Consider the following 9,251-nt stretch of genomic DNA (forward strand, 5'->3'; position numbering starts at 1 on the left):
GGCAGAAGCCCCCCTATCCCCGGCCTGGCCTGCCCTGTGCCCTGACCCTTGGAGACTCTCAAAATTACTGTGATATTCATTGAACATATATTAAATGTCGCAAAGTGTTTGATTTCATCCTCTGGGGAAAAAAGACCCTTCCCCACTTACATCACTAGTTATCACAGTTTGGCAAATCTATCACTTAGAGTCAGTGGTGGAAGTGGGGGTGTATACGGTGGTTTGCCATACCGCCACCTCTCCTACTGCTTTGATTATAAACTATCAAATTTCATTCACTTACATGCCCATTACATTTTCCATGCCGCCACTTCTAAATTTCCATTTTGACCGAGCAGTCTTCCTGATAGCTATGATACATTTCATAGAAAATGGTATGGCTAACTTTCCTACTATGAGGCCTATGTGATGTTGAATACTTTTGTGTCAAGTAGTTTGTACACCCCACAGCAGAGTGGCTCCAGATCGCTGAACTCCTAGGACTTTCACTCTTCCATCCACAACAAAAACCTCGGTTTTATTACTTTAGCTTATCTTAATGATATACCCCCCCCCCCCCTCCCCCATGTACAAATTGCTTGCTGCAACAGCTTTTAAATGTTGTGCCCTTTTCTCAGTCATTCATTTGTAAACCTGCCTGATGAAGGTCTGTGCTCTGAAAGATAGCAAATATAAACATTTCTCTTGGTTAGCCAATAAAGGTATCACTCCTATAATACTTTTGTCTTTTTTGCCACAAAATTATTGAACACCACATAGATTTTTCTGGCTGACACGGTTCTGCAATAAAAAAAAACATTTTTTTGCTACATATTCTACTATAAGGCCACAATTTAGGCTTTCATTTGAAAAATATAATGACTTAACAGATCTGAACATAAGATATTTGATCCAGTGACATTTTAAGCTCTCCCATTTGTATCATACCATGGACTACATAAACTAGGCTTTCCTTTTTCCTTTGACCTCATTTGGATGAATTCATTTGTAAAAAGAACTAAAAGTGTCTTATACTTCTCAATGTAACCTAATCTGAGTGCTTCCCTCCCTTTTTTCGTTCTATATTCTTCACCAAACTTTATTGATAAAATTCAATACAATATATTAAAAAACATGCAATGTTTGGGGTTTTTTTTCACATGGAGGGGAAATACTGACTGCTTGTACATGCAGTACACAAATACAGGAAAGTTTATTTTACACTGATAATTAGAACTGAACTAGGATACAGTCTCCCTTCAATTTTAAATCCATCTTCATAATTTAGATTTGTTATCCCTACAGTGCAACATAGTTTTGCCAAGGTAAAAAAAACTGCACATTCTATCTAGGTTTACCTGTAGCTCTAAATGAGGCCCAAAAAAATTCACAGAGAGAAAATATTGGAAGCAGGGGCATGGCAGGGGCGTAGGAACGAAAATGTTCCTGGCGGCGGGGGGAGGGGGGGGGGGGGAGGAAGTTTAAGGACTACTATAGGGCTTGGAGACAGTTGTAACAGTGGCTGTAGATTTACAAAGACTCCCAATCCTATGTTACTTTTTGTCAGTGTTTCAAGGGTTGGCCAAAAATGTATTTATACATTATTAAATATTATTATTAATATTAATTATCAATTAGTACAATAGCTGTAAGATAAATTCAATTGTTCCTTTTAAACATTTACATTTTTCACAGTCTTTAACCTAGTTTTTATTCAGATTTTGTTGACAGCCTAACCTCATTGGGAGTATATTTAAATCTAAAGTTACTGCCTCACTTTTTATGGTACGTGCTATAAACTTAAATGACTATATCTCATGTTTGTCACTGGACGCAATGCACGAAATTCAGGGTAAAAGAAAAGTGTGAATAGTTGTTCATCATCAACACAGTTATTTATTAAATGTTTATGAACGGAACACGTAGAGTTTTTTTAAATAAATAAATCTGTATTAAATCTACACTAAGGCAATCTGTATTAAAGAACATTTGGTAGTTATACTAAGACAATCTATTAATTAAAAAAAGTTTCAAAAGATTAGAACAGATACTATGGGCTAGATTTACTAAGCTGCGGGTTTGAAAAAGTGGGGATGTTGCCTATAGCAACCAATCAGATTCTAGCTTTCATTTATTTAGTGCTTTCTACACAATGACAGCTAGAATCTGATTGGTTGCTATAGGCAACATCCCCACTTTTTCAAACCCGCAGCTTAGTAAATCTAGCCCTATGACTTGAGAAAGTAGCATGAAGGCTTTTGTGTAGAAGTTTATGGGGGGAAGGTCAAATCACAATCTTTGCCCATCCAGCAGAAATCACGGGGGTGGGGGGGCAACTGGTTCCTACACCCCGATTGGAAGCACAGTATAGAAACCACTTAGAAGATACAAAGATACACAACAAAACTTTAAGCAGTGAATGTTTGAAGCAGACTGTACATGTGGTGGCTGTCATATATATTTTTTTATCCTACAGGATTGGGGGGACAATGTGTTGGACCCTCTAGACGCTTCATATGTGGATAGGCTTGTATGTGCTGCTCAGACTAAGGAGTGGAAGTATCCCTTCCTCCACTGCTCAAATAAATGGTACAAAAAGAAAATAAAGTCTTAGCGCACGGAGGGCCTGAGTCATTAAGGAAAGTAAGTAAAAAAAAGAAGTATATGTTCTCCGGGACAAACCATGTTACAATGCAAGGGGTGCAAATTAGTTTATTATTTTGCGCATAAGTTAAATACTGGTTGTTTTTTCATCTAGAACACAAATACCTGATAGATTTATATTTACACTGAATGTTAAAGTTGATTTAGGACATGCCATATCCCAACTATAAATTATTTTACATTTTTTTCCACCTCCAATTCAACATGGTTTTGCCGAGGTGTTACTCCTTTTTTATGCTTTGCTCTCCTTAATGACTCAGGCCCTGAAAGTTTAATGGAAGTGTGCTTCAAATAAACAGTGAATATGCCAAAGTAGGCTATAACAAGGGGATAACAGAAATAAACTTTTATATGAAGTATAAAACACAATAAATCACCTTTGCAATCGATAACAAGGAGATAGTAAGTCAATAGCAAGGAGATAATATAAATAAACTTTTATATGAAGTGTAAAAAAACACTTTAACTCACCAAAACAATCCATAACAATGGGTAACACATATAGGAATATTGTAACTCCTTGGTAGAGTCCATAAAATTATGTTGTTAAATAACTTTTAGTCACAAAGTGGTCTGGAGCCATTCAGCTGATGGACTCAAATGTTATTTCATATATGTATATAAAATCACAAATAGTGAATAAACATGACCTTACCACACCACAAAGAAACACGTATACATCAGTTATGATCTGGTAAGAAATAGTTTTTTCTACACAAGACTGAGCCCAGGACGTAAATATCAAAAGAGATCTATATATTATAGATTAATCTTCACTACCATTCTTAACAGGAACGGATTTGTTAACATTATAAACTTAGCAGGAGATATTCCAGATCCGGTAACAATAGGTAGATATTTCTGTCCACGCTCTCGCCAACAGTTAGGGGTGGTGGAGTTGAACATGGAGGCCCTGATTCATTAAGGCGTGCAGAATGAACGTAAATTGTGTTTGCTTTTAAAACGCACGGAATTCAGGCATGTGCCCGTCCGCATTCAACAAGGAACAAATCTGAAGAAACGTCTCTTATTGAATAACGGGTCTAGGTACGCTCTGCTCTGACAGACAAGACCATGCCGGATAATCCCAATACATAAGTGGAATATGAAATCCCAGAAGAACACAGAGAAAAAAAATTAAATTAATTGTATCTATTAATAATATAGTCATTAATGACAAAAAAGTTTTTTTCACCCTCCCACCATAAAATACATTTATTAGGATGTTATTAACGTCTACTGTACTTAAAATGCATATTTACAGTTAATGATGATTGCCTGTTCAAAGCATGCATACGCGTCTGTCATCACTATTACTAGCAATTACAATTCACCTGTAGCTGGTGCAAGTGATAAGACTGAAAAACACGTACCTTTGAGATGCCCAAAACTTGGTTTGGGCACTGCTGCATGCACTCGAATTTGGCACGTCCTTACTGTACAGCGACTACGTGCATACATCCATTCCTCTCTTCATTCTGCCCCTAAAATTGTAGGCCGCTGCAAGGGTCCTTTGCACTTAAAGATAAATTGGATTGTTCTTGCTTTCATTGGCATATGGTCCAGTTCTGAGCACATGCAGAGCGACTTTCTGCAAAATACGGCAAACATTGGTATTTACATACTTTAATGAATCAGGCCATAACTAGATGCATTCTTGAGCCTAACAGCAATGTGAAGACCCCCACGGGTGTGTAATGTGCTTAGCCCTTCCTAAAACACATTATACACCCGTGGGGTCCTCAAATTGCCCCGTTAATAGCATAAATCTAACAGTCGCGCTTCCAAGTGATGTGAATGTCGCAGACGCTATCTTCTCATGCCAGAATTGTTCACAGTCCTTTTATTTAGGAAGTCGGAATTGAGTGCAGGTCTGCATTACACCATTTGGAATTCTCCTGCCGACGTCAGTGGTGTCGGGATTCTCATCGTCACAAACACCTACCCCATCCCATCTATTCTGCAATCTCAGGAATAGCCTCTGAAAACAAGAAGGTGTGCAGAGAGGTGGAAATAGCTAAAAAGTTTCACTGTGCAAAAGTATAAATTGCTGAGTGGAAATAACTAAGCGGAGGAACATTGCTAAAAATGTGTCCTCTCCACCACTTTATCTCACTTCAATAACCTCAATCTTATTTTTGTACTGCTCTGAAAAATGATGTGCCCAATTCATTCTTTGCAAGAACACACTCTCACACAGCTCCTCTCATCAAGCAGTGCAAACTTCTCCTCCACCGAAAACACCACGGTCTTCCTCCACAATCCATGCACTTTGGAGAAAATCTAGCCACACTTGTGCAAATCAAAGCTTTTGTGTACTGCACCTTGTTGAGACTTAATTAAAACAAGTATCTGTTTTTTTTGCTGTGGTTTAGTGCACATTTTACACCTAAATGCAATATCACTATATGAGCTCTACCGTGTATTTTGTTAGCAAATTTCTTTAAGGGATAAGAAGGGATGTAACTATCATTTTAGACAGTGCTTGGCTGCTCTCCGTTCCCTTCCCATCCACTTCTAACATACGGGCCATGCAGCCTGCACTATTGTTTGGTGCATGCAGCTCTTCCTTCAGCAGAGCAATTCTCGGCAATTGTCCTACCAGAATCAGGACTGTTGGCAGACTGTCCTGCCCTCTTCTACCTATTCTTCAAGCTTTCACAATCTGCAGCTCCTCATGTCGTAAGCTTAAACTCATTTGTTGCTTATCTGGATGTAGCGGGTGCTAGGGGAGACAAAGTCACACAAACCGTGATCCCCTTCCCGACACCCCAGGTACTCACCCAATCCTAAAGGATCACTACGAGACCACTGTACCTTTCTCCTCCACAATCCAGAAGCACACCTCACATCTGCTCACCCCAGCAACATCCGCCTCTACTGGACTTGGCCTATGTTTCCTACAGGAGAAGATACTAACAAGAAAAACAGGTCACAAGCAACAATGAACAGTTCTGTGTCTTACCTGCTAGTGACCACCTCACCAAAGGTCACCTGCTATTTTCCTGGAAACGGACCAATTCTGCTGCTGCTCACCCGTCCTGGGCCACCCACATTCTTCGATACTCAGCCGGTCCTCAGGCCTCTGCCCGCAGCCTGAACCCTGGCTGTGAAGCCCGCCTTGTCTTGGGGCTCAGGACTTTATGTGCCCTAACGGACTGGATGGAGGGGCACTGTATGCCACTCTAACAGCCTAATGCCTACACTCACTAGGGGATAGAGGCCACACTACTACAAGAGCCAAGTGCCCTCCTAGACTATCCAGGACCTAGTGTCCTCTTCTCTACATAGGGCCTAGCACCCAATACTACAGACTATCAAGGGCCAAGCGCTATGCAGGGCCGACTATCATTTTACAACCAGGGCCTAACTCCCTATTAACCTATCAGGGCCTTATGTCCCGTCCCTAAACTAACTATAGGGGACTAGTGCCCCAGCAACTATAGGGGCCTGGTGCCCAGCAAACTTAGAGCCTTGCACCCTGCCTATACTCAAGGGCCTTGCGTCCTGCCTATTGCCTTATGCCCACCTATTAAGGGCCTCCTGCCTTTCTAACTTAAGGGCCTCTAGCCAACCTAACCAATGGGCCTTGTACCCAAGTGTACCTAATAGGCCTTGTGCCCACAAACTATCCTAGGGGCCCTGTGTCCCAACTAACTACAGGGCCTGGTGCTCCTTTCCTTACTATATGAGGGCCTGGTGCCCCTTCACTAACTATGAGGTTCTGGTGCCCAATGACTCTACGTATGGGCAAGTGCGCAAATACCCTAACTAAGCTGGGGCCTTGCCAACAGGCCTAGTGCCCGAACTGTGACCACCAGGATTTAGGCACTTATCTGCTCAGCGTCATTGGGTCTTCCAGATCCTCCAGCTAGCAGCTTCTCCTCTTCGGAACTTGGGTCCTCGCTGTCTTCTAGTCTTGGGCGCTCTTAGCCCTTACAAGGGCTCCCTGCAGATCTCTTCTTGGGCTTGATCTCAGCGTTTTCTGTCTTCTTTCCAGCGAGTGCTTCTTTCGTCGTCTTCCTTTCTTGACTCGCCACACTCTTCTCGTGGCAGTGTAGCTCCTAGCCCTTACAAGGGCTCCCTGCCACTTCCACCGCGATCAACGACGCCCTTTTCTGACTGCTCTGCCGGACTGAAAAAACATGGTGTTGCCTAGTGGCTTATATAGCTGCCGGCACACCAACGTCACTCGGTGGCGCCAGCAATTCAAACAGTCAGAGGTGACCCAGGATTGGCTCACCTATCCGGCCGCTGATTATGCAGCCAGGGAAAGTGAGCCCTGATTGGCTCACTCGCCCTATGCTGCCGGGAACTGTAGGAAAAGAAGAGGAGTACTCACCACTGGAACACAGGACCAGCACCTTCTCTGGGCACATCTTCTTTGCCCTCTTCGCAGGCACCTCAGTGGCTGGGCACATCTCCACATAGATTCTGAAATGTTGGGGTTTGGAAAAACGATTGGTACATGAAATATGGAATACCTTTGAATGAGTGAAACTCTAGGCCTCCCAGCTCCAACCAGCCACAATGTAAAATCAATAGCACCCACTTGTATAATTGGACCTTCTTCCCTGAAACCAGCACCATCATTAAATTAATAGCATTAACATTTAATAAATAGACCTATAGCCCCCAAATAATCCAGCATTAAATGAATAGTATTCATGTTTAATAAATATACATAAAAATAAGTCTCAACATCACCCCACCATCAAAGTAAAAGCTCACACTAACCATTAAATGATTAACCCCCACCCTCGCCCTACCATGAATTTAATAATTCACTCTCCCACCAACATTACATTAAAAGCCACCCACCTCTCCCTACACATACATGCTTTTCAACCTCTCACACACTTACATTAAAAGCCCCTTCCCCCTCCCCCAACCATACAGTTAAAAACTCATTCCCCTCAGACTTACATGAAAAGACCCCAACTCCCACACTTACATTAAATGCTCCCTTCCCCCACACTTACTTTTTTGCATTCAGTGCTATATCAAGTTTCCTGCTGCCTGCACACATGAGACATGCAGGCAGTGGGGAAAGGGACACACAGTGAGAAAGAATGGAAAAGAACAATCCTTGCCCACAAGCTGGAAAGTGGCTAGTCTTTGGGGAGGGGTCAGCCTCTAGGAAGTATACTGTGCCCTGGCAAGAGGGGTTTCCAGGCATCTGGAACCCCTCCTAAGTGCTAGCTAATTACAATATAGCATTATTACTCAATTTTAGAAATGAATATAACTTTAATAACAGCAGGCATGCTGGTTTTTTTTTTAGCATTGTTATATCCTATTCCTATTAAAAATCGATGTCCTTATTAGTGACAAAGAGACATTTCAAAGGTTAAAAAACTAAAGTTAAATTTCAATGAAAATGTTCAGTGCAGCTGGATCGAGTTAGAAAACCCAATGAGCTTGGCGTAATTTGTAACAATAAAAAACATCTGATTATTGAGACTTTCCCACCCAAGACGAACATTAATGTAGAGACGGATGGCTACGTCCTGTTTTCACTAAACATTGCAATCTATTTTGGATGCTATGGAAACTATTCAAGGGAAGATCCGGTTGCTTTTGTTTTATTCATAAACTAAACAGACTTGTTTGTCTGGAAAAGCAGAAAATGAAATACAACAAGAAAACCATCAAATAAAACATCTGAAAATGCAGCATATACTGCCCATGTATGATAGTATTATTTTGTGACTTGACATTTGTCAGCATCTGATCCCTGTTGTCACCTGGGATGTGAGCAAAGCTGTGTTTGACTGCTCCCTTCACTGCCTGCAGGGATGGAAGTAATTGTGAGCTTGGCCCCAAATCAAATCAGGAGTTCATTGTAAACAGAATTTCTGGCAGGGACCAAAAATACATTTGGGTGCCTAAAAAAGAAGAAACTGGAACTAAAACACATTTCTGGTTGGTGACATCATCTACATAGAAAGGTGTTAGTGAGAGGAAGAAATGCAGGTTGACTTGTAAAATTCAACCAAAAATACAAGTTTATGGGACCAAGCGAAAGCTAGTGTCTGACTTAACTTTCTGGACACAAATTTTCTAGTTACCAGAAGTATCACTGTGGCGATTGTGATTTCTGTGGTTTTGCATCATTCTGAAACCTAAGTAATGAAATGTCAAACTCAATGGGAAATATAGTTTCCCTGTTGTGTTATAGCAGTTTAACAGATGAACTGTATCCTGTGTAACAGGACAACAGGGCTTGCCACTAAAGTGGCACCACCATTTAAGTAAAAGATTTTACTAACGTTCCCAATCTCCTAGCATGCAGCTTGGTTCTTTAATACAGAATGGGCAATTTATCTATTCAACTTTAAATGGAGGCTTGTGATTGGTCCTACCGCTCACAGCCTTGCCCTCTCCGATTTCAAGTCAGAGCAGTAAGAGGAACTGAGGAGTCCCAGAAAAATGTCTGAATGAACATCTTCATACATCTGGCTGGGGGAGGGGGGATAATTAAAAGAATTATATACGAAGACCTATGCCTTTTTATTTGTGCAAATGCACCTATTTGTCCGTCAAGCACATTTCAAGGTGTAACCTCACTACTTGGTCCTTGGACCTAGCCCTGTAAAAATCAGTGA

The sequence above is a fragment of the Mixophyes fleayi genome, chromosome 2, assembly GCF_038048845.1.
Source record: "Mixophyes fleayi isolate aMixFle1 chromosome 2, aMixFle1.hap1, whole genome shotgun sequence".
NCBI lineage: Eukaryota > Metazoa > Chordata > Amphibia > Anura > Limnodynastidae > Mixophyes > Mixophyes fleayi.